The following is a 24963-nucleotide window of genomic DNA, read 5'->3' on the forward strand; positions in this document are numbered from 1 at the left end:
TTGTTGTTCCAGCCTGCTCTGTTCTCCTCCTTCCCTCTCCCTTTCCCCCCGGTTCCTCTCCCAGGCTGCTCCTGATAATGCTCAGACTGTCTCAGAGGGGGTTTGCTTTCACAATCAATTATTTTCTTTTTGTCTCTCTGGCTAATGTTTCATTTGTGTGAGAACATTAGTGAGAACTATTTTCTTTTCCTTGTAAATTCATTTAGACGACAGTGACAGAAGGTGGGGAGGTGGCAGCTGTAGAAAAAAAAGAAACAGGAACATTAAACTGAAGCTTATAAATTATTTCATCTTCTCCAGACAATCCAGATCTGTCACTGCTCTGTGTGTGAGGGGATATTTTTTATTTTTAGGGTTTTTTTTGTCCAAGAGTTCCTCACAGGCACAAGACATTGATGTATGTGGGAGCCTGACAGGAGAGCCTCTGTGCAGCTTTGGCTGCCGCAGCTCATTCTGCCTGCTCACCTGCCAGAGCTGCTGCCTCTGCTAGCAAGGACCACAGCCACAGAGGTCTCTTCAGACACAGTATCTAGGTCACAAGCAGCAAGGAAAAATTTAGTTTAGTTTAGCTAGCCCTCTTTGGCTGAATTACTTTTTCAAGCCTGTATCTATGCAGGCAGAGCCTATTGCTCTGTTGCAGTGTCCAGTCAGGACCACTTCTTGATCAGGCAAAAATTTTGGGAAGCGGGAGGTGGCTCACATCAAGCTACACCACCTTCAGATGAGATTTTTGGCCAAGAGGCACTTGCACTAGATTGACATGAGGATGCATTCCCACAGTGACACCCTGTAAGCCCAAGTCTGATGACCTGGTGGATGAGAAGGATGGATGCTGCAGGACACAGAGCAGCTCCTCTCTCCCTAGACTGGATGTTAACTGTAAGAACACAATTAATGACTCCGTTAAAAATGTCCTAGCATGATAAAAGGTGAAAAATGGGAAAAAAACCAGCAATGCAGTGAGCAGGCCCCTCAACAGCTTGATGCCAGAAGAAGATAGGGATGTCAGCGTCATGGCCAAAAGGCAGCAAAACAGTGGTGGGTTTTCACAAAACGCATTGGACAATTTTACATTGCATCTGGATTTTCTGAGGATTAGGCAGTAAAAGTGATAAAAGCACAGAAGTGAAAGGCAGGGTTGGGTTTTTATTGCTTTTCTTCTAAGGAGAGGAAAGGCTCTTCCCACATAACCTGTACCTGTCATGTACCACCTGACGGCACATTACAAAACAGTCTCAGTCAGTCCCCCAGCTTGTAGCTAAAGGGATACCTAGGGAACAAGACAACCCCCAGCTGAGAAAGCACAGCCCTTTGAAACACTGTCAATCAGTTTGCTTAACTGATTTTGCTTTCAGTAGTCCTTCCAACAACCCTATGAAGAAGTGATGCTCAGAGTGCCTGGGTCTGCACCAGGAAGAGCACAGAGAGGTTTCTTTGTTCCACATCAGCATCTGCTGTCACACCACCACTGCCATCAGTGATTGTCTGCATTACAGTGGGGACAGCAAAGCAGTCCCTTGACAAAGAGCACAGATTTTTATGTTGATCCACTCCACAACTTTGGGAAAGTACCTCTGGCTTGAAGCCAGGCTCAGCTTTGGCACAAGTCAAACCAAACAAAGCACAAATTCTCCCCTACAGATCATGTATCTTCCAATTTACATTTGTCCAGGAGAAAAGCACTGCGTACAAATGCGCAAGGCGTTAGCATGTTGGGTTTTTTGAAAAATTTGAACTATTATATTTCAAAGGGATATGTAATGCATAAGTGTCTGGGCTCATATATCTTTCTCATCATCCCTTCTGCCTTGAAGTAAGGTCTTGCTCTCTAAGAATCTACACAAGAATAACAGTTGAACAAAATGAAAAGCAACCTGGCTAGTGATATATATAAAAGATGACATCTCCAGAAATCCCAGACTTCAAAGGGGCAGCTTTCAGCTCATGACTATCCACTTCCTCCAGCCCTCAAGGCTAGTGTCATAATTTTAAAGCCACAGGAATCATTTGATCTCTCCAAATGGCAGCTCAGTGGTCTAGCACACTTCTGGATGTCAAAGAAGTATGCGCCGCCACCAGCAATATTCTGCAGGGGTTAGTTTTTGAAAGGACAGATTGAGGTGAAACAATCAAAAGATTCAGTGGTAGGGGGGCAAGGGGGGAAAAAAGAGGATATTTAAAAGGACAATTGCATGCTGAGGGACTTTGTGGTCCAGCTTATGCAATGCTGGAGCGCAGAGCTGACAGCACAGTGGGATGTCAGAGTGCGATGGTCACGCCAGCATGGTGCATTAACCTCCAAGGTTTCCTCCCAGTCTCATACAACAGCCTGTGGCTCACACAAGAGGTGCATAGAGCCTGTTCATAAGAACAGGGAGCGTACACAAAACTGGTCATGAGACCACAGGTCTTCTCTGTGCCACCCCAGCAGTGTGGGGAAGCCATTCTCCTCCTCCTCACCCTCCAGAGCATGCTACAAGTATCAGCCCTCCTCCAGGACACTAGGGAGTGGGTGAGGAGGAGGGGACATGAGAGGCTGCCAAGATAAGTAAATGGATGCCTGCTGGTGAGAACTCTTAATGAGAGGCTTTTCAGCAACTAAATGTTTATATGGAGTTAACGTACTTATTTTGAGGTATATACACTGTAATAAGTGAGCACCCTTCCTATGCTCCAGCAATTAAAGAAGTGTATTGCAAACAAACAGACCCACTGCCTCCCACAGATGGGCTCACATGCAGCGACTGCAAGGAGCCAGCCTGCAGACCTGCCCCTCTCCCCTTCCCCATGGCCCAGAGGTGACCTGCAGAGCATCCCTGAGAGATGGAATGGCCACAGGTTTCCCAGGACAAATCCATGGGTGACCATGCTGCTGGATCAGTGTCTCTTAGCCCAAGTGGGCTTAGTGGGTAAGAAACCTTACCTGATCCAGCCTAGAAACCAGTAAATCAAGCACCGTTTTCACATTGCAAACTGGTAGAAATACCTCCACATGAGCAGGCCACTGAATTGTGCACTGGCAGCAGTTTCTGAACAGATTGGAGATACTGCATTGCCACAGTTTAATAGAGTGAGTATTTATTCTTGTGTGGGAGAAACACTCCATTATCTGGTTTATTAATTGTTAGTTAAGTAACGTGAAGGTGCCCAGAGCAGGAGATGAGCCCTCATCACTTGTTATTAGCTTAGAAACCAGCAGAAATAAAATAACCGAAGATAAATTATCAGAAGTGCTGCCCCAAGTACCGCAAACTGACAGATCTACTCAGAGGGGAATTCAGAGAGTACTCTCGGGGGGCCCAGAGAAGAGATAGTAATAGTCAGTCCAATTTTATTTTTATTTTTTTAATGAAAAGATTTCATCATCATTGATTTTGAACACCACTCTTCATGGCTGGGATCACATGGATATTCATGGCTGAGAGGGTATTCCTGCTCCTGCAGGAAAACTCAATTTATTAGTCTATCACTGGGAAAGCAAGACAGCCTTTGCATTGGCAGCACAATGCCACACAAGAAAGAGAGTTTGGAGGTGGTTTGTTTTTCTTTTAAAAAAGCAACATGCAGCTACGAACAGTCTGGCCTGCGATAGCCTCAAAAATATAGGCAACCCTGTTACCAGCAGAGAAGTCCAGAGTAGGGATGGGAGTTTCTATAAAATTAGTTTAACAAAGACCTCAGCAGCAGTCAAGAAACCAGCAATGAAAAGATACAGGAGTCTGCCTTGAATCCCAGACAGGTAAAACCACCCAGATTTCTCTAACACTGTAATAGCCACCAGATCTAAACAAGTAAAACCCAGCTATGTGTTCAGCACCCGCATTTATTTCCCCCAAATCCATCTTCCAGTGGTGGCCACGTATTCTCAGTTTGCCTAGGCATGGTTCTGAGCAGATTGCCCATCCAGGCAGAGCGTTCCTGTCTATGCGCAGCTCAACCACAGGGAGGAACAGGAGGCTCCCACCCATGTAGAGAGGAAGGTCTTCAATCCGGGGGCAAAAGCAGGGTGCCCACAGGGACCCAGAACAGCAGACATCACCATGCATTTATCAGACTTGCAATTCATGAGGAAAGTGCAACACCATAACACACAGCACAACAGGCCAGCCAAGCAGCTAGCATGCCGTTACACTGGAGAAATTTAACTGAGCTAATGCATTTAGGGGTATAAATCAGAAGAGGTGGCGTTAAAAAAAAAAAACAAACAACAAACCCAAAAAAAACCAGATAGCCATTCTTGTCCTTGTAGCCATTTGTCTAGAAAACTGATCTGAGTAGCCTTTTTGCAGCACACGTAACATTTTTACCTGCAGTTCTGTAACAAAAGGTAGAGACAAGAGGAAAGGATAGAGCAGGAGACTGAGCCAACACCAGCAGCATGCTAATATTAGCCAGAAAACAACTACAGCCAAAGCTTTGGTCTAACCTTGCACGTTGGAGCCGAAACTGAACCAGGGCCATCGCCTGATCTAGGAAACTAGGAAAATGCAGAAGCACCCAAGGCTGCTCACCACCCATACAACCAAGGAGGTTCCCAAGGAGGCAGCCCCTATCAGCAAAATATATATTTCTGGGTCCTCCAGACAGAGCATCCAACACCAAATTACTCCTTTCCTGGTAGTTTACAGCATTTAAAATAAAAATTAAAATGCAGGATTTATTCACACGCTTTACTCCATGACCAAACACCGGAGTTTGTAAGAGAGTAGGTAACCTCTGAAGAATTAATTGTTCTTATTTTAGTCTCTGCAGTATATGCAGAGTTTGCCCTCCCAGCCGTCCGTGCTGCAGACACAGTAGGAGAGCTACAGCACCCTGAAGTCATCCCTGTAGCCCAGAAGCAGCCCTGCTTGCACCACAAAACCCTTTTTAAAGAAGTTTTACAAGAGTTGTGTCACTTTTGCAGTCTTAACTCTTCAGGTAAACATTTCTTACTCCCCATTTCGTTTAATCTCTTCTAGAAACAGAAATAAACACTGTTTCACCTGCATCCTGCAACAGAGCACCCTAGATCCAAGCTCATTCTCAAAAGTATTTGTTTGCAAGACAAAAGACAATCTGCTCCCAGTCCTGGAGGACTCCAAAAACATCGCATCTAGTTCAGCCTCTTTACTTGCACGCATATTCAAGTTAAGCCAAAAGAATTTCTTAACAAAGTAATAGCCCTCTGAGAAACTAATCAGCTCAGATCTGCTCCAACATCCACAATCTCCAAATGTTTCTTACCTGCTATCCCAAGTTCTTAAGTTCACTTTAACTTCAGCTTCCAGAATGAAGCCAAAAACTTCACAAGCGTTTGACTCCTGCTTTTATAACTTCTTGCAGCTACAAAGCTGTTCACAGGTGAGCTGACTAAGGCAGCCGAATTAGACCTCCCTAACAAGATCCTTTCATTTAAGTGGATCCAGGTGTACCTTTCAATTTCTTAAGGTGCTTCCTTTGCTGCATCTTCTCAGAGAGGGTACTCTACTGCTAAATTGCTTATCAATTGAAGAATGCTTTGCAAATGCTGTATTTTCCTGCACCTATCTTGTAACTTCAAGGATACACAACTGATTTCAAAGTGTCAATGTTTAAAAAGCAGCTCTCTGTTCATTGGTACTACCTAATACTGTAGAGGTAGAAAAGCTTTGGGTAGGATAAAAGGAGATAGATGTGCTGGAGAGAAGCTTTTCCTCATATTATCTCTACACATTTATAATCTCAGATATTACTTCATCACAGGACTCTTTCGCGTGGATAAATTGTAAGGTTTATATATGAAAATATAGCACCTGCTATCAATATAAACATTTTTTTCCTAGCTATGAGCTGCCAATGGGCGCTCTATGTCCTAATCTCAGATGAGATGGGAACAAAGCTCCCTAGCTGCGCAGTCACACCTTGCTTGTGGAAGACGATCCTATCACTCTGACTTTTCCTTCCCAGCCTGGCTTGCTCAGCCTCTGACCTCAGACTATGTGTGCTTAATAAAAAAGTATTTTTCATCATTTGTGGGCATTTAGTGCTGTACCTGGAGGGGCAGTTCTGTCCCTGTGTAACTCCACCCCTTTGCAAGTCTCCTTTCTGGTGTCCCGGAGTGGTGGTCAGCTGCACTGCAGGGAGTTTATTCAAAAACTTTTGCAAGGATGTTGCTTAACTGACTGACAGGTAGAGCTAGACAGCACTGAAGATAGGGGAAGGACATTAGCAGTAGAGGGGTGCATGCCAGGCAAAAAGATCTGTGTCAAAAGGAACTGGTCCCAGTTTTTCCTCTTGCTGGTGCTAACGCAGCTCCAGAGTTGATTTTGTCTTGGAAGAAACTCTCACCTACACTGTGATTTTGTGAGAGGCAGAGACCAGAAAGGTATGCAGGATGAAAATCAATCAAGATTTGTCAAATACACGGGAGAACTCATTTTTATGAGATAAGTGCCTTCAGAGGAAGCGTTGGTAGACACCTACCACATGTTCAGCCTGCTTAGTGGCAAAGTATGCAACATTAATCACTGTCACTTGAAGGGGCCAGGTTCCAGCTGAACCATCTTCCAAGTTTCTTCCTCCTTCAGCCATCCTCTCCCCTTTCCCCTCCCCATCCACTCACAGGAAGATGAGTTGCATTAGCAGATCTACAAACCTGCAAATCAGGCTGCTGCTCTTGGCAGCTGCCATACCAACCCATCATTTATTTGGTGCTGAGCTGTCCTCTGTGCTTCAACTAGTTACCTGAATGAACTCTCATTTCATGCAAGGTAATTAACGGCATGGGCCAAAATGGTGTTAGAGATGCCTAGTGCCTCTTAGCAGATGAGGTTCACAGGCTGCTGTCCCACTGCAGTGGGGTCTTGCCCTTAGAAGCAGCCAGGAAAAGATAAAGTGACTAGCTTCACAAACATTCTCTTCTGTGAGCAATTATCAGCAGTGAGTGAAGGTAGCTTGATTAGCTGGGGTGGTTGCTGATCACTCAGGAGCCCGAGCTCTGCCGAAAAAGCGGTTTGGGAGCAGGAGCAGATCATGGGAATCCCACAGCAGCACTGAAACAGAAGAGCCTGCAAGGACTTAAGTCATCAAAGTAAGTTATAGAAAGGGGAAAAGTTATGTGCTTCCAGGACATTATCATCAGACTTCGCCACCTGCTTCCTGCTCCCCATAATATTTCCTACTGTAATGCATCATTTGCTGCTGTGAGGCTTTGTTGTGTCTTATGCTCAACCCATCCTGAAGATGAGTGAGAGGACTTCATCGCAACAGGGTGAGGGGACAGCCCTGCCCTCGGGGTATTCACAATGGACTCTTCTTTTTCCATGTGTCACTCATTTTCAGGCTAAGATTTTTTGTTGTCTTACTGTGGATCTTGTTCCCACATTTTAATAGCCTGAATTATGGGTCTCAGCTCTTTATTTTCAACCTATACCCTAGACAGTCACATCGGATAACACCTGCTAGGTTAAATACTACACCTAGGGAGTGAGGAAAACTGGTTTGTGGCAGTAGGTATGAAGACCCCGTGGATTGCACTGTTAAGACTAGGAGAGAAAGAAATAACTAAGAAGTCATAAAAAGACCCTATTTTCAGGTCTTAAGCCAGTTACCATCTTTAGGGATTAGCTTCAGCTAGGGAGCAAATTGCCCTAAGCCCTCCTGCCACGGGGCTCTGCTCTGCACCACTGCAGCTGTCACTGGGATGCAGTATGGGATTAGAGAAACGAGGCTCTATCGAGATCTGCTCCTTACAGCAATGATGACACCCATTGCAGGAGGAGATGAGTGGCATTTCCAAAGCCTCCTGGCCCGGCAAGATTATATTCCTACAGAGGGACTTTATTTAACAGAACGGCAAAGGAAGACAGGCAACAAGGACCATAAAATCTACTTCCACTCCCCCAGCCACCAGCAGAAAAGTTGCTGAGTCAAGAGGTGCAGCTGCCTGCTCTTACTGACCCAGGCTCTATTTGCTGGCACGGCACTTCCCAGGCAGGGCTTGCTGTGGGTTTATTTTCTGCTTCCCCTCCCACCCCTTCATACACCTTCCCTGCCTCTCAAGAGCTTTCAGCTAGAAGGCTGAAATAGCACCAGCATCGTGCTCGCTGGGCGACTCTTCCCCACGCCGCCTCTCTCCAGGTGATGACGATGGTGCAGAAATGCCCGTGCGGTCCTCCCCCATGGGTGCCCACAGCAGCGATGGGGTGGCCATGCCCACTGAGGCCGTGGCAATAACTGAACCACCACCTCTGACCCTGGGGTTGCAGAGTTAAGGGCATGCTGCCCAGCCCAAAGGCAGCTCATCATTCACATGGCTCAAACACCAAATCTCCTTATGCTTTCAAAACTTCAAGCCTTGATGACAGCAAGCACCCGAGGGCAGCAACCTGGCTCATAGGTCATAGAGGACGGCTGTCTGTGACCTTACCCCTTCCCTTCTAGGCTCAGTCATGCTGTGGCAGGGATGTGCACATGGGAAGAGCAGCTCTGTCTGCAAAACTCTGCTTGCAGCCTATAAACAGTGGCAGAGTAGCTTACTGCCACACATTTTCCCCATGCTACCACAATTTTGGGAATACCTTTTTCTTTAGGCAAGTGTAACACTGTAATTGACTTCCTGTGTGTCACTGACATCAGCGATGTCCTGCATCCAACACAAAAGGCAGGAGCCAAGGCTGGGGACCTCGAGACCCTGTCACAGGCAGTAGCATAGGTTGTATTTTGGAAGAGAGGATCCCTGCCAGTCACAGAGGGTTCAAGGGATCTCTGCATCTTTGCTAGAGGAGGGAGGGATTCAACTTCCAAACCACGCTGCTCCCTTCCCTGCTGCAAGGACTGCTGGTGGCACACACCACAAATGCAAGAAAAAATGAGGCAAGAGCCTCTTGACCAGGCAAAGAAAAACAACAGAGCAGAACCACAACAATCTGAGCTTTTTGGGTTATAAAGGGCCCATGTTCACATGCCACAGGTGGCAGCAAATCCAGCTCTCCAGAAACTGCACAGCATAAAGGTCACATCACTCATGAGTGCTGTGTGTATTGGAGTTACTTACCACATGCCACAACAGTTTGGGGACAAGGTAGACTTGGACTGGCTTGTAACCCCCACAAGGGCTGTTACGAGCCATTCACTGGTATCTCAGGAGCAAGGGCAATTCAAAATTCATTCAACAGGTTGTAGCAGTAAGGGCAATCTAGGACCTAGATCCTAATTTTATGCAGCTGCTGTCAGCACACAAAAAAAAAAAGGTCAGAGCATGCCCCGATGCAAGTCTAGAGCACCAGAAAAAAACACAGCCAACATATTCTGCGGCTATTGGACAAGGAGGGAAGGAAAGAGGAGGAAAATGAATAAAAATCATGCTGCCAATGCCCCAGACTGCTCTTCTCTCAACCCAAAAAGGGACAATGATTCTGAAAATTAGGTGGAGATAATCAGCACTAAACATCTGAAAACCAAGATTTTTAACTTGGTTTTATCTTTGCTTCTCAATTTCTACATCAGAGAAAGCAAAAAGCTTTCAAATGCTATACAGCTATATACGCTAATATTTTTTACACTTTTTTTGTCCTTGTGCTTAGCAATGAATAAAGGCTCAACGCCTACACCAAACCCTCCAGAACCCAGTCAGTAAACCCACTGCCAAGTTATCTCATGACTTATGGTATATGGGGGAAATGGATTGTTGCATGGGAGAAATCACAAAAAAATTCTTCTTACTCCTGGGTGCAGGAGGTTCAAGGGATAGGCCAGAGGGTGTAGTATCTTTTGGCTCTCTCTGGCTCCAAAAAGGCACAAGCCAGGATGAGCTGAAGTCTTATTATCATGCATAGGCACATGAGCACTCTGGAAAGGTTAGTAAGAGGGATATTGTCACTGTCTCCTACTTCTGGGTTACCTCCCTGCTGTCAAAATTTGGTGACCCTCAACCACAGCTGGCAAAAGGGACAGTGAGGACACTCCATAATCTGCTCCAGTGCAAAGTCAAACTAAATTGTTAAATCTCAGCTGCTTCTCCGCAGTCTTTCTGCTCTGAAGCCAGAGATTTATCCAGAACAAAGGGGGAAATTAAAAAAAAAAAAAACCACAAACCATGAAGACTTCAGATACAAGTATTTATTTGCAGGCACTAAATGATTTCTTGATTAATTCTGCAACCTGCTGCTTACTTGCCTCTAGTCCTCGCTGCTCAGTGTTTCATGGAGAAAATATTTTAGCTCAACAGAGAGAACTTTCAGGCTGAAATTTGCCTGTTGTGGGCAGCAGGGCAGTAATTGGTTTGAAAAACAAAACATTGAGGAAGAATATGAAACTGTTCTTAAACCCTTTTAGCTAGATAAAGGCTTTGGTTTACCATAGGCATGTGTGTAAACTTCTCCAGACCTAATAAAGAAGCATTATCACTACAGCAGACGTTAAATGCAAGCATTACTTTAAAAGGGGTGGGAGAAGAAGAAAGAAAGAAAGAACCTGTATATAAATATAAATATAGATAGGTACCACAGCAGACTCTCAGATTGCAGGCTTTCACATCCCTCTATTTTACGCTGGGATATCACCAAAACTAACATGACAGTATATCATTACAGGAAAGGAATGGCTATCATCCCTATACTAGCAGCCCAAACAAGATTTGAGTACAGGATCCTTCAGCAGATAGATATTCTTCCCAAGTCATCAGCCTTGCCATTTGCTTCAAGGAGAGCAAGGAAAAACATGCGGCAGATCCAACATTTTTGGAACAACATAAACCATTAGATCAGGCTCCTGCCAGCCAGGGAAAAAACTGAGCAGCCAGGTACGGAAAGCGGCGACATACTGATATGCTGGGTGTTTCAAGGAGAATTTGAGCAGCACTTTTTAGTTTCTTCATGATTTACTGCATGGTATGAAGTTCCCCTTTTCAGCCTGGGCCAAGCCTTACTCAGAAAAAGAAGAGTTCTGTGCAATATATTGCTTCTTCCCATCTAAATGCAGCAGTAGAATCAAGAAAATCAGATCTGTGACAATTTAATTATCACCTTCCTAAGGCGGCTGCCCCATCCTGACCCTGTTAGGGAGCCCATAGTGTGCTAAAACCCCATGACCTGGCCAAGACCTGCTGGGAAGCCAGCAGCAAAACATCTCCAAAAGGCAGCTGCCTCAGGAGACGGCATCCTCTTTCTGTACATTGCCTTTTTAAACAGGAAAGAAAATGACTGAACCTCGGACCTGGAATTCGAGTAACTTAAGTATGAAAAGAGCCTTAAAACCTTTGCAGCACCCTGGCACCGGTCCATACCTAGGGAAATGCATCGGGGGTGGGTCCAGTCATCAGGATTGAGGAATCCCTGTTTTTTTTATTGCATCAGGGATGCCAGAGCACTTCGAGGTGCAACAACTTGCATGTAGCAGGAATGATGCATTTTCTAGCACGGAGAAGGCAGGGGAAGTCCTCTGGCAACATAAGTCAGTTCAGATGGTGCCCGCTTACAGGTCCCTTCCTTTAAATTGATTAATAATGACACATTTAAATAGACAACATAAATTAATTTCTGAATTGCACCATTAGTAAGTAATTAATTTCTTTGCTCTGTGAAACTAAGATATCACTGTTATCTAAATCTATAAAAAGAAGAAATGCTGAATGAGGACTCCATTACTGTAAAAATTGATTTTTCCCTTTACCCTCTTCTGAGGGTTTTTTGTTCTCCCCCTTCCGCCAATGCATTTATTTTTCAGGTGCCTGGGGGTAGGGAGAGTAACCTAATTTATACTTCCAGTGGTAATCAAAAGATCATGCATGCTCATTTCAACCAAATGATGTCATTATGAAGACTGTTAAAGATGGGGTTGCCTTGGAAACGCAAAATACTGATAGTTGAGGTTGGACATCTGAATTCTCTGTAGGCACAGTAATGAAGAAATGGCGTGGCCCTGCCAGACCTGGCCTGGCTGGTCACACTGGGCAGATCACTCCCCAAGTAACTCAGATGGTCTCTTTAACACTACCATTTTTCCTATGCCTCCCACCACCTGCCATAATCTATTACTTTTACGGAGCCAGGAGCAGAGAACTCGCTCAGTTCAAAGGCAAGCACAAATGATGAGGTGTGGGTTAGGACCTGTTCATCCCAGCGGGAAGGACATGCCAGCGCAAGGCTGTGTGCTGCTTACCGCCAGCTGGCTCGCTTCTGCATTTCAACACAAAAAGATGTACCTGGTGCCTCTGCCACCCTCTTGGTGCAGCTCAGGATGGAGATCTACCAGGCATTCAGAGTGTGTCTGCCAACCAAAGCCAGGATCCAGTTGTAGCCAAGGTGTCTGATCCTCCTTTCCAAACCAATGGACTCAGTAAATGGTCTAGGACAAGTTCAGCCTTGGTGCAGGAGATCATGCGTTCAGCATCCTGCTGCCCACTCCAGAGGGGAAGGTGCAGCCTAGGAAAGGGGAGCTTTATTTTGGGTGCCCCAGAGCAAGGAGTTTCCTTGCAAAGATCAGCAACCTCACTCTGGCTGGACAAAACAAGACATGTCTGTCCCTTCTTATCGTCCTGACCCCTTCAAGTGAGGATACTTTTATTAAGAGTTATTTTAAAAACAATTCCAGAAATGGAACTGACTTTCTATCTACTACTTACAGAAAAGAAAAAAAAGCCTTAATTTTTTCCACTCGGTGAGTATTTCCATTACCATTCTGCTGAGACGGCTTTAGGCAGCTGTCCCCCACTGGTGTCATTTGCACAGGGCAGACAATGAGAAATGGTTGACACCAGTTAGGCACTGGGCTTTCAGCAGCCCCAGACTTTGGTCCACCAACAGAAAAGGATGCAGACTAATGCTACAGTTTCAGGACAACTCCCTGGGACTCTAGCTAGTTCTGATCTTTCCAGTTCAAGGTACTGGGAGAGAAAGCTTAGGACTAAACTGGAGATGCACTAGTAATATGGATGCAAATAGACACATCTGTCTCCTTCCACCGAGAAAGACCCATCCCTCTCACTGGGGTCCTTCAGCTGTGCCAAGCCATGAATTGCACCATTCCTTTTCAGCTCTTTTTTACCTACCTTGTCCTTAGAACAATGAGATGTCATCTCTGATCACATCATGCTGAGCTGAAAGCCAACTTTAAGGTACACCTCAGAGAGAAGGGGGCACAGCCTGAACGACATCTTCAAATGTAGGCATTCTATCCACCGCTCTAAATAACAGAACAGAGCAAGTTGAATTATTTACAGTGAGTATTTTGGCTGCATCTTGCCCCCCCCCTCCAACCCCCTTTCTTCTTGTTAAAGAACACAAAACAAAACACACATACAAACAAGTCAATGGGATGAAACATTGACTATCTGTGCAAGGAGTGTTAAATGAACTCATTTCAGCTTCTCAATTAATATCTGGATGTCCCCTAGTCACTGCCAGGTGTTTTTTCACTTTGGTGAGTAGGTAATGACATTAATACCACCATGTGATCTTCTTTCTCTTCCCTTATTGAGTCACCTTCCCTTTACATGCAGGAGTTTCTTTTAAGGTTCATCAATTGAAATTGTTTGAACGCACCGAGAAAAATAATAAAAAGAACATTTCATAACATTGGCAGGAGCATTTCAGGCATGAGCACTTTGAATATTTATTCGCCCTTTGTGTGAGCAATCTCAGCAAGAAAAAGTCGGTGTGAATAAAAGGAATTGCAAATACTAGCAAAGTACCTCGTTGGTTTTCATTCAAAGAATATTTGCACAGGCTCCTGGGAGATTTATCAGGCAAGGTAATACAAAATCCCTTGTAGCGTCAAAGCTTTGGACACTCCGTAATCCTCCTTGTCCAATGAAAAACATCTTTTCCTGAGAGCTGAGGGCCTAAGCTGATTTTTTTTACGTGGCTTGGGAAGCCTGGAAAAAGATTGGAAAAGCTTGGAGAACTGTTATCTTTGCCCCATTTCTGTTTCATAGTGCCTCATATTTCCTCTGCCTCTCCTCCCCCATCCACTTTCTCTCCCTTGAGCCCAAATGGAGAGAACAAGGTAAGCTTCCTTCAGAAGTTAAAAAAAAAAAAAAGGAGCGGGGGGAGGGAGGCAGGAAGAGATGGCCAAGCAGCCAACACCGTGGGAGCCGTGAGCAGGTGGGGGACTCACAGGGAAAAACTGGTCAAGGAGCAAGTCACAGCAGAACTCTTCTTTACCACAGGTCTGGATTAGACAAGATCCCATCTGTGATCAAAATGAGAACGAATTGCTAAGGAGTAGAGCCAAAATATTCTTCTGCCTGGGAAAGAAAAAGCAGGATAGCAGTATCCACTGAGTTTTTGGGGTTCAGCAATAAAAGCACCAAGGCCAATTTACTCATAATTAGTCTTTATGGGCAAAAAAGTCCTACGGAATTTCATTCTTGCCATAGAATTTTATAGGGTGGTTCAGAAACTTATAGAAAGGATATTGTTTTCCATTATCTTGCACAGGTTTTTAGAGCATCTCTCTAGAACCCTGTTGGTTTCAGCCCTGTTAAATTCAATAACTTCCCTAAGGGAGTGCTTTAAGTGTCAGGCTTGATTCAGTTATATAAAGGGATAAGGGAATAATCGTTAGACAGTGCACGGGGATGGGAGAAGCGGTTTTGTGTGGCACCAGTCTTATTTAAGAACAGTCTGAATTTATAGATGAGACTGATGAGAAAGTTGGAAGCAACTAACATAAGTGTAAAAGACAAAACCCAGACAGTGCTTTTAGAGAGGGCTGTGATTAACTGGGATACCACTGAGACATGAGGATGGTTTCAGATGAGTATTTTAAGTGTTTTTAGATGTTTGTCTTGCTTTCATCAAGATGATGTCCAATGTACTCTTCTTGCTATTCATAATGTAAGCTATGGGCATTGGAGTTTATAGAAGAGCCTGTATTGCTTGCTTTGCAATCAAGACATCCTGCAATTAGCAATCCAAAACACTGAAGTCTTTAATATTTCTTCTTGCTGCTAATACAGAATATTTTATTTCTAATATACTGTTGTCCTTGCACCTTGATTTATTATGACAGTGTGATTCATAACTAATCCTTCTGAGTGCTGAGCACAGGCACAGACCAAAAACCCAAATCAGCATCTCTCCTTGCAACCACTCACGTAGCATCCTCTCCAGAAAGGGGGAAAGAGGACAAATGTGGCCTTCAGGAGACAAGGAGTGTGAACCAGGGTGAGTATCTCCTAGACCTGCTCTGGTCAGGAAGCACTTGCAATTTGAAGAGGAGAAAAGGTGTGAGGTTGGTTTTACAAGGTATTGTGGCAGGGGAGAGGCAGTTCCCAACAGCCAGGTCTCTAAGGGCACATGTGAACTTACTGATGCTCTGACAGACTTCTCACCTAGCCTGTGCATCTCAAATAGCAAAAAAACCCCCAGGCAGACAAGCTCAGCTCCATTTTCTTCACTAACAGAACAAGTAACATGCATTTTTCAGCCAGCAACTAAAAAGACTGAAGTTTTCTGCTGCTAACCAAGGATATTTATCAGCACTTCCCAGATCTGCTTCATAAACAGGTTATCCTCAGGTTCCTCACCCACACCTGAGACCCTTTGGAAGGAGGCACCTCATGACTCCTCACCATCTGAGCCTGATCCAGCCCCATTATCTGGCACCCTTTGGTCACATTCATGCAGTGTGGTGCTTTTCCAAGCCTGCATCCAATGATGCTCAAGACGCCACTGAGAAACACTGCCAACAACAGCTCTGACTGCAATGTCAGCCTGAATATTGCTGGAGTCAGCAGCAGGTGAAGCAGACTTGGAGCCCTTCCCAATCTTGCCATCAATGACCAGAAACCGGTAGCAGCAGGTGGCAGGGCTGGTTGGTGCCAGAACATGGTAAGGTCACCCACGTCCCTCCCTGCAGCACCCATGTGGCTGGGAACAAACTTCTTCCTTGACTCTGTCTACTGAGGCATCCCTTAATGCTCAAAGCCTGGAGATCCATAGCTCCTACTTTTGTACAAGTCAGGACAACTGCAGGAACTCTTCCCAACTACCCAAAGACATCATTTACCTCTGAAGTTACACAGCTCTTCTCAGCCCTGTGCTGGGTGCAGGCTTCCTGGTCCATCATCACGAACCCTTTTTACGGCTTCTTTGGGTTCATCCCTGGCCTGAGTGTGAGATGCTCCATTTGTTTTGGCAAGAACGTCCCTGAGATTTATACCTATAATTATACAGCTAACCTTTCCGACAGGGAATTTTAAAATGATCAACGCTAAAGCAACCTACACATTAAATGTGATTAATAAGACACCAAATGACTCTGAGTCTGTGCCTCCCTGCTTGTTAAGCATGTCAACTGCAGTGTCCCCGGCTGATCCCACTGCTGCGAGACATCACAGGACACCCGAAAATGGTGTGGAGAGGCCTTGGTCATTCCCACTGGCCATATCCACTCCTCCCAGGCAATGTCCATGGAAGGATTAGGGTACACACAAGCACAGAGAATGACATCCATCTCCTTAAGTTTCATTTCTGAGGGTGGAGACTTCTGGTCCTTGCTACTAGCTTCTCCTGCCTCTCCTGCTCTCTGTCCTTTTGCCCCCTTCCTGGTGGGAGCTTGTACCAGTACAGCCACAGCCAGAGGGATGCTGAAGAGATGACAGCAGGATCTCAAGTGACAGGAGACAGATGAGCACAAGCCTCACTGGGAGGCAGGTTAAATGAGGTGCCCGCTCCCCCAGCACAAGGTCCTCTCTGCAGAATTGTCTTGCTGTCCCCAGGGGCACCTAATGGAGCTCTTCTCCTCACTCCATGAGCAGGTACCAACTTCACCTGCCATCAAAGCAGCCACTACCCATATAATCGGGAAAAACAGCATCTGTCAGGATATCTGTCATTCCCCGTGGAGGTGTGGGGTCCCCTCCTTTCACCAGAAAGGGTTGCACAAGCAGAAGAGAGAAGCTTTGTTGCGTGCAGCACTGCCAAGGAAGCCAGCTTCATGGTGTGCTTGGCAGGTTGCATAGTGCTATCTGTTATGGCCCGCACTGAGTCAAGGTTTTACAAAGCTTGCATTTTGCTGATGGGTTGCCCAAAGACAGTAAAAATCAGTCATAGTCAACCTTGCATTGACCTTCAGTCAACGGCTACAGCACGCTAGAATTACAGGAGAAACCCTGATAGCTGCTTCCCTATTCTCTGGACAAAGTTATTGCATATAAATTGTGTATTGATTAGAGGCAGAAAATGTTAAGAAGCCTCTCTGGGAAAACTGGAGGGGGCAAGAAATTCAGGGACTGACAAAAGACCTACTTTAATTAGGAAGGAAAACAAGGTAGTGGGAAGAAAAAAAACCACAGCCTCCTCTCAAAAGCCTCCCACTCCAGATCTGAAAATCTGATCAGGAATCATCTCTCTTAAGGAAACTAGATTTTGGAGCTGGTTTGGCTAGGCAGGAAAACAAGCTGGCTTCCCCCCTTCGCCCAGGACTGATGAAGACGGAGGCTGGGGAAAAAGAACAGCTATGCTTTCTGCCACTCCTGGATTTCGCATGCTGAACAGGGAAAGCAATAGATCACTTAATGAGTGTGTAACGACCATGCTTATTTCTGTCTTCTAGCTCAAAGTGCTTACAGGGTAATTACACATTTTGGACTTATTAGCTGTAATTACTAGGTTCTGTAATCTGCAGAATGTGTCATTAGAGTATGGGCAATCTCAAGTGGTCTAAATACACATGAAAAAGTTTCTTGTTTATCTTCCAACTTTTCCTGTCTCAGCCTTAAGATGACCATGGAGAGACGAGGTGCTTGTTCTCATGTCAGGAAGCCTTGCTGGCCCCCCAGGACCGCTGCAGCTGCCAGAGGTTGCCATTCCCTGACCTGGAATAGATGGGACACTCGTGGGAACACACACAGCCCTGGCCTGCAGCTGATGGCATGTTACAGGAGTCTTTCAGAAATTTGGCTCTCATTCATACAGCCAAATAACACATGGTGTTCACAGTAAAATCACAGCACTCCTCTGGATAGACACCATTACACCAGGAGCTGCTGGATCGGCTACAAGGTTTCAGCTCCTGCCTCCTGTCCCTTTGCTGCTGGGCAGGACTCTGCCTTCAGTTGGACGGCTTTGGAACAACATAGCTATCAACAAGCAGAAAATAAAAATTTTAAAGTCAGTTTGGGTCTACATAAAAACCCTGCCAGCTCATTGCAGATAGGATTGGTGGGGGCCAGGGTGAATTGAGCTTCTCTCAGTGTACAGAAATGAACTGGTTTAGGACTCTCCTACCTACTAGACTGATGCAGCCCAGGTTTCTTCCCACCCCAAATTTTGTGTGACTCACTCCTCCTTTTGCTTGTGTAATCTTGCTGCGTTTCCCTTCAGCCTCCCCTGCTTTTCAGAGCACAGGCTGGACCCACACATCCAGGCAGCTACTCTGGTCCATCCCTGCATGCAGCAGTTCCCCTCTGCAGACATCTTGCAGCCCAGATTCTAGATTTGCCCCCAAAATTACACACAGCCTTCTCAGTTAATGTCCATCTCCCTTTCCAGAGGAGAGAGAGCTGGCAGCTTGGCCAGGACTGGAAAGGCAGAGTCTGTGGGGAAGCCTGGGATTCCCACATCTTGGACAATTAGTTTCTCCACACATTTCCCAGGGCAGCTTAGCTTTGCTAGTGCAGCCTTTTTTTCCAAAATCCCTTTAATTTCACACCTGTGCATGAAACTGAAAAGCCAGCGTGCCCATCCATCCCTGCAAAGCACAGCCACAGATAGCCCCATCTGGCATCACTGGGGCTGCTGATGGCACCATGCTCCTGTTCAGAGAGCAGGACAAGGGGGGACCCTTTACTCAAGGCTGGAAACTGCCAACAGCAGATGCAGAGAGGCAAGAGATCCCTCCAAAAGGATGGATGAGGAGATGTGGTGAGCCAGCCCGCCAGTACCTCAGCACCCAAAGGCCTCTCAGATCCAGGTTTTCATTAAACCCAGCAGAGATGCCCAAGGATGAAGACAGCTTTGCATTTTTTACCTCTGGTGTAACACCTCTAAGGCTCACCAATCACCACAAACTACACAGTGCTACAGAGCCCAGCTTGACTTAAATAAATTGCAGTGACTGTACCTAAGTTCTGCCTCTGTCTGATCTTTGAGTGTTTTTAATTTTCCCCCAAATATGTCTTTAAGAAAGCTTTGCAATCCATCCCTATGTGATATAAAGCCAGGGTTTACTTCCTTCTGATTCCTGCTTCTTGTTTTGGCCAAAAATCTACTTGCAAGTGGAAAAAAATAAATCAAAACCAAAAAAGCTTGTGGGATATCCTGGACTGCAACATACCCCTCCGTACAGTGTCAAGGAGTTATCCAATATCAGGGTCAAACAGCAGAATAAAATCAAGTGGTCATTGAAGTGAAAGATGGGAAGGTACAGCGACAAGTACAGCACTTGCTGTCTGCACACAGTGCCAGGTTGCAGCATCTCTCACGATCTCGCTTTGATCAGCAGTGACCCTGGGCCACGGCAGCAGTGCTCCCATCCCTACTCTGTTTACAGCAGTGCCCCCAAAAAGCCAGGCAGGCAGAGGCAGACACCAGGCTCCTCACAAAGGTAAGGACTACCTGGGATAATTGAGCTCTTCCACAGGCAGCAAACTCCAGCACCACTAACGGAGCTAATGCATCTCTCCAGGAAAACAAAATGCAATATAGTACAACACGAACAAGCGTTTTCAGGCCAATTTTACTTTACATTATACGTGACTTCATTTTATCATTTTATGAGCATGTAATACCCCCAAAAGCAGTACTCCTCTGTGGGAGCCTAGCAGCCACCTCACACTGGGCTGAACAGGAGAGCAGTGGTAGTGTAAAACCAGAACGTTGTCCTTGTAACCATCTAGTGAGGGGGGGAAGAAAAAAAAAAAGTATCACCACCATTTTTCTTTTTGTTTCCTTGGGAACCAACATCCCATCCGTGATGCAAACAATGAGCTACCCAAACAAACGAATTCTGGTTTCTCTTCCCTCTGGGGAAGCCTCTGAGGAACCTCCACTGAAGTCAGTAGAGCTCACTGGGGTTTATACAGATGTAAGAGGGAGGAATAAGGACCACAGGCTTTAAAAGCAACACCACAGGTACCCGTTATGGTAGCTCCACATTTCTGGCCACCAGCCAGCAGGTTAGATGGCCAAATAATCCAAACGTATCACTTATCTTTTTGCATGCTTAAGATTTGCCTCCTTCTTTCTCTGTAGTGAAAAAGCACTGTCCAATGCTTAGAGAAGAGGGTGGATATAATGCCAATCATTAGAGTAGCAATTACTTATCTCACAGGAGCTCTGAGAGGCTTAATTAGTTAATATTTGTAAACCATGATGAGCTCCGGAGATGAAGGATGCAAGGAAAGAAACTGCTCACGACAAAGCTGAAAGCATCTCTGTTTTGCTGGCTGAGCTCCCCTTTGCTGTTCAGAAAGCCTGGCCAGTTTGAACCCCACTCCTTGCCTGTGGTGCTGCACATGGTGAGGCTGAAAGACACCTAAGGGAGCGTTCCCTGCTGCATGCCAGCTCTCTGAAACCCAGCATGAATATGACACTAATGACATCTTTCAGAAATGTAATTAGCCTTCATTCATGGTGAGGTACATTAGGGAGAATTCAGAGGCTTGGAGAAGCGGGCTCCAGTGGGTGAGAACTGAGGTTTGTGCTTTGAAAGCTGCATTAGGGAAGGGGAAAAAAAAAACCAGAAAAGAAAATGTTCTAATATTACTTAATTACCCCAAGACATCCTCAGATGTAATCGAGCTTGGAGGGCTAAATGAAGGCTGTGCGTGAGACCGGCAGAGACCGATGCATCTATAATGAGACCACCTTGCAAGGCGAACTAGGTCTCCACAGAAGGAGAGGGGGGCAAAGAGGGTGGCCAAGAAGGGGGCTGGGAGGTACCACATTGTGCATGAAGATCTGCCGATCTCCAGTGGCTTTGTGCAAAGTCCCTTCCCCTCTGCTCGGGGTTGCAAGCTAGGCTGGGTGGACGGAGGGTGGGAGATGAAGGCTGTGGATGCAGGTACAGCACTGCCCAGCAAACCACACACCAAGGAATCACCTCACTCATGGTTTGGATGCTAAAACCCCATGAAAAACCCTTGGTATCCAATAAACATATATGAGCTGTTAACTCATACTGACAGCAAGACGTCCCTCCATCCAAACCAAATCCAAATGCAAGTCATTTCGGCATCTAATCAGCATCATCCTTGGGAAGCCTCCTCCAGGTAGGAAGCTGGGATGGGAAAGTGAGCACAAACTGTCCTTGGGACACGGCTGTCTCCAAAGATGAGGGGAAACCTTCCCCACGGTGGCCAGGGTTTGGCCCCATTGTTCCCATTAACATTAATGGAAACCAGGCAGCTAAATCCTAGTACTGAAAATCAGCCCTTTCATCTGCCACACCAGAGGCCCAATGCATGCTCACAAGCCCATTCCAGACCTGATTTACATACTGTACAGAAGGAGACATTAAAATCCAAATGGTTTATGGTAATTAATGCTCATTTAAGTATTATACTGGTAACTATCACTTCCAATTCTGCTCAGCCTTGAAGAGGCTCTATGTGCATGTATGTAAGTACAGGGAGATTTTAGAGGATACTGTATCTTCTCTCCTGTTCACTGCTTTCCCAGAAAAAAGGATGTTTAATGTTCATTAATTGTTTCACTTCAAGAAATTGCTGTGAAAAAGTCACCACAGGAGAGCAGACTTTTTTTTTTTTTTTTTTTGGTAAAGAAAGTAATAATGGGAAGCCCTGCCTGTGGCATAGATGCATTATCTGAGTACAGCTCTGCTCAGGCTGTTTAAGCACTGCGATGGGTAACAAATAGCTATTAACACTGAGCTCCCTGTCACTGGAGGAGTGAAGACTATGCAGATCAAAGAACCTTTAGGTGGGAACAAAATGCATTATTTATCACCAATTAATCTTTCTTTCTCCTTGTTCACTACAGAGCTCCAGCAGCAGGACTGGGGTGGGAGGCAGCACTGCCTCACTGAAGACCAAGAGGACCTATGAAGCACCTTTAGTGAACCTTGCACTGATCCATCCCTTTGTGATATCAAACATCAACAGCAAGTAAATAGGTTGAGGAACAAACCTATAGATTGTGGTACAAAATAAAGGCACAAGGGGCTCCTAGTCCTGTTTTCAAGGCTCATAGAGCCACTCCAGCAAGGCCAGGCAGGCGTGACCCTACACTGCAGGCAAAGCTGTACCACAGCATTCCCAGAGGACGAGGAAGATGATGTCCATTGGCACATCCTTCAGGCAACAGTCCAAGTAGAGAGGACTCTGTCTCTTCCCATCTCCTGTGGTGTTTCCTCCTGGGATGATGAAGGATGCAGAAAGTTGTCCCTCAAGGGATATCCAACAATATCCACTCCAGCATCTACCAGATGTCCAGATAGCTAACCCCACTGAACCACGGAGATATCAGCTCTCTCTGGGAATATCTCCCACACGGGATGTGGAAAAGGGCCAGCGTGGTTATCCTACCTCACAATCACCTCTTTCTTCTGAACACCATGAGCATGGCCAGAGAACTTGAGACCTGCACAGCACATCAGTGGGATCCAACCGTTAGCAGCTGCAGCAGCTGCCCTCCAGTCAATCTCACGGCACAAGCAAGGCAAAGACAGAGATGAAGTTTTGGCCCCTCTCCTCCTCTGGGTGCAGCCAAGCTCTGCGCAGCACCTACACTGAGCCCAAGGCCGTCCGCATTACTCATTGTGAGAACAGAGACAAAGTGTATATGGCAGAAGTGTGAGCGGCAGCAAAGGGGGAGCAGGGCGTTAGCAGAAATGCACAGTACAGGTCTTGGCCAAGCAAAATGACCGACAAACTCACCGGCATACTGAGAGCATGTGATCCATGTTCATATCTTGTCTGAACAGGGTATTTGACAGCCTCATGCTCCAAAACATTGCTCCTTACCCACCCATCCATGGGAAAGCATGGGAAGTTGCCACTTCCCATGCAAAGATCAGGAGCTATTGCAATGCCCCTATTACACTAATGATGTTTTCTGCCCAAACCTTCCCAAGTGTGGCACCTCATTGCAAAACAGGGGTAGCCAGGAGAACTGCCCTGATCCCTTCAGACTTGGACCTGTCCCTTGAACCACAACTCCCATGAGAAGTACCTAGAATTTTCTTGCAGGAGACCACCAAGTGGTGCTGAGAGACAGAAGCAAGAGCCTGCGCCCATTCCAATCACTTGACAAGGTCTTGCAAGACCCATGTTTGCATTAAAAAGAAATTAAAAGATTTTCCACTCCACTAGCTTGCCCAAAGCCTGCATACTAAATAGTAAATGCTACCTATGAGGTTGAATAAAATCTTCACAAAAAAAAGCTAGCAGTCATTGAATACATCATGAACAATGACATTGGGGAGGCATTGTTCTTCTTCTGCCTGATGGACCATGCTGAAACACCTGTTTCTTATCGTGAAACCGTTAATAACTGTCACCACTGAAATCACTGCTGAAAATGTGTCATTAAGTCAAGTTATTCCAACCACCACCTAACGGAAAAAAACCCCACCAAAAAACAGCAAAAAGCAATAGAGGCAAAACTAGATCTTAGATAAACCCAGATAAGTGTCAAAAACGTACTTGTTTTGTCCACTGAAAAAACACTTGCCAGTGGGGAGTGAAAAAAGACCCAGCCTGCGTATTAGATGGCTCCCGCCTCACAGACATCTTCTTGCTGACAGACACAGCTGGATAACTATAGGCAATTTTAACTGATTAACTACAGACATTGACCCTTACAATTAATTCACTGGGGATTTGTTTCACTGCAATCATTTCCTAAAGCTACAGCCTCCCCACAGAGCAACAGAAACCCAATTTCTGGCCCTGCTTTTCTCCTACACCAGCCAAAAAGTGGTAACAGGGCTGGTAATCCTGATTCAGATAGGAATGATAGAACGTTTTGTACTTAGGAGGATGGACATTTGCTGAATGCAACCCTTTAGGGACTGCAAGGTCTTTATCTTCTCAAAGAAACCTAGACTAACGCACAAATCCCCTAACTGCACAGTTCAGATGTGGAAATGGACCCGAGTTTTACAGTGCAGGACCCTTTTCTGTAACAAAACCTCTTGCTGACATTCATTGTACTGCTCACTGGCTGTATCAACCTGATCTCCCATAACCATTGAAAGCCTTCGATCACTTTCCTATAGCAAAAATGGTTATTTCTCCCCTAAAATCACAACCAGTCTCAGAGTTTCCTCTTTCCCTTCAAGGCCCTGGTCGGGCCTTGGTTTGGTCCTATTTTGGGCTGTTTCTGTCCAGCAGAACTCAGCTGCCACCTTGTAAAATCAAAACATCTCTCCCATTTTTTATGTCTTCTGCACTGGCACAGTAAGCAGAGATATGAATGTTGTTTGTCCATGGTGGTCTACTGCCCTAATTTGCTGCCTTTTTCCCATTATCAAGGACTTATCCTCTTGTGGCACCACTGGAGTACTCCACTTTGTATAAAGAAGCATCAACTGGAGGTAGCAACTCCATCCCCTAAATTTTTGGCATAAAGCCACACAGTCCTTTTAGCAAAGCCCTCGATTTTGATGTGGGCAGCACAGGAGCTGACATTGGCCCCATTTGCAAGGAGTCACAAGAGCTCACTGGAATGGTTTGAGCGCAGTGCTGTCCAAAAAAGTCAATTACACTGGTATTCTCTGTCAAAATGAAAAATTAAATGGAAAATTCCTGGGTAGAGCAACTCTTTGCCCTCAGCCTGGGTATCTGCACGGGGCCAGCCTATACACTTCATCCTCCTCGTATGGCACAGAGTGTGAATAAAATCTCCTTGTTTCTATTTTCTTGAAACTTCTAAGTTTATTTCCCCCCACTGCCCCTTGATTCACAGCTATATCGCCTGGAAGAATTTTAAAAGGATCTGAACTTCTCCAGTGGTGCAAGTGCACTCTACAAAAAGATGCACCTGAGATGACCTTGAAACAATCCAAAATGAATCTCTCCAACCCAAGCTGCTG

The 24963-nt window shown here is 45.6% G+C and overlaps 1 long non-coding RNA gene across 1 annotated transcript in view; it reads right to left on the reverse strand.

Annotated features, from left to right (window-relative positions):
* LOC119153891 overlaps positions 1–24963 on the reverse strand; it is a 165740-nt gene that overhangs the window by 68588 nt on the left and 72189 nt on the right. Inside the window, exons 19-20 of the long non-coding RNA XR_005106250.1 lie at positions 13010–13143; positions 12164–12383 (exon numbers count right to left, since the gene is read on the reverse strand). This is a non-coding gene — a long non-coding RNA (uncharacterized LOC119153891). The remainder of the gene's footprint in view (positions 1–12163; positions 12384–13009; positions 13144–24963) is intronic.

Source organism: Falco rusticolus, chromosome 9, assembly GCF_015220075.1.
Source record: "Falco rusticolus isolate bFalRus1 chromosome 9, bFalRus1.pri, whole genome shotgun sequence".
Classification (NCBI taxonomy): domain Eukaryota; kingdom Metazoa; phylum Chordata; class Aves; order Falconiformes; family Falconidae; genus Falco; species Falco rusticolus.